Source organism: Miscanthus floridulus, chromosome 2, assembly GCF_019320115.1.
Source record: "Miscanthus floridulus cultivar M001 chromosome 2, ASM1932011v1, whole genome shotgun sequence".
In the NCBI taxonomy this organism is placed as follows: Eukaryota; Viridiplantae; Streptophyta; class Magnoliopsida; order Poales; family Poaceae; genus Miscanthus; species Miscanthus floridulus.
Genome location: NC_089581.1, coordinates 97813482 through 97815070, shown reverse-complemented (window position 1 = coordinate 97815070; position 1589 = coordinate 97813482). Strand labels below are relative to the sequence as shown.

At 40.4% G+C, this 1589-nt stretch overlaps 1 non-coding gene across 1 annotated transcript; it reads right to left on the bottom strand.

Moving 5' to 3' along the window:
• Positions 1-235: 235 nt before the first annotated feature.
• On the bottom strand, positions 236-344 carry LOC136540942 (small nucleolar RNA R71). The gene has a single exon (XR_010780059.1). It is a non-coding gene; the product is annotated as a small nucleolar RNA R71 (small nucleolar RNA).
• Between the last annotated feature and the right edge of the window lie 1245 nt (positions 345-1589).

The following is a 1589-nucleotide window of genomic DNA, read 5'->3' as shown; positions in this document are numbered from 1 at the left end:
TAGTTTTGTGGAAAGGTACATGAAGATGCGAGTGCACATCTCCAACACTTCCTGGAGATCTGTAGCACTTTCACCATCAAAGGAGTAACCCAAGAAGCCATATTACTTTGCCTCTTCCCATTCTCACTCTTGGGGAAGGCAAAGCAATGGTTCTATGCCAACAAAGATAGAAATACTACATGGGATAACTATTCCACTGCCTTCCTAGCAAAGTTCTTTCCCATAGGCAAGACCAATGCTCTGCATGGGAGAATTTCAAGCTTTCAACAACAACATGGTGAATCTGCCCCTGAGGCATGGGAACGCTTTCAAGATTACATTGCAGAATGTCCTCATCATGGGATGGAGAATTGGCTACTCATGCAGACTTTCTACCATGAGTTGGCCAATAGTACCCATGAAACTATGGATGCTGCTGCTGGAGGTGCATTCCTGTCACTCACCATACCAGCTACAACAACTCTTATGGAGAAGATGGCCTCCAACCAAGGTTGGAATGAAGAACGTCTTCAGACCCACAAGAAAGGTGGAGGTATGCATCAACTCAAGGAGATAAACATGATGTCTACCATGATGGACCTGCTGATGAAGAAGCTTGAAGATCGAACCAATGAGAAGCAAGAAGTCATACACATTCATGATTCTCGCATGACATGTGAAGAGTGTGGAAATACTAGGCATTCAGGGAACAACTGTCCTGAAACCCAAGACGATGTGAACTTTCTCAACAACAACAACTACTTTCGTCTTCAACAGAATCAAGGATGGAACCAACAATAGAGACTAAACTACCAAGGTAATTACAAAGGTAACTATCAAGGTAATAATTTTAATAATTTCAATAAACCACCCTTGAGAGAATTAATTGCTGGCCAATCGAAACTTATGGAGGGATTATCTAGAAAGGTAGTTACCAATGATAAAATTATAGAGAACATAAATAATAGAATGGATAGCTTTGCTTCTACCATTAAGAACCAGCATAGCTTTAATAAAATGGTAGAATCATAAATAGCTCAGCTGGTAGCTATTGTTCCTCTGTCCGACAAAGGCAATATTCTAGGGCAACCGAAAGATCTAGAAATTGCAAATCTTATCGATATTCACAATACAACATATTATTATATACAACCATCGACGGGAAGGTAGATAGACTATACCTTGCCTGAAAAGAAGAGCGATCTAGGGAGACCTGTCATCCCCATCGCCATTGGACCTCACATTTTTCAAAAAGCTATCTGTTACTTTGGAGCAAGTGTCAACATCATGCCTAAGGTAATTTATGATCAAATTAATGGAGATACTTTGTTGTACACAAACATGCGTTTGTAGCTTGTAGATTAGTCACTCTATTACCCTAAGGGAATTCTTGAAGATAACATTGTTTGAGTGGGACAATCATATGTTTCTGTAGACTTTATGGTTTTGAAAACAGGTGGAGATGTAAGGGCACCCATTATTTTGGACTGACCTTTCCTAAGCACCGCAAAAGCCATCATCTACGTGGACAGTACCAAGATCTACTTCACAATCAAGGATAGGAAGGAGAACTTTTCTTTCAAGAGCCGCATCCTACAATCTCCTGGACA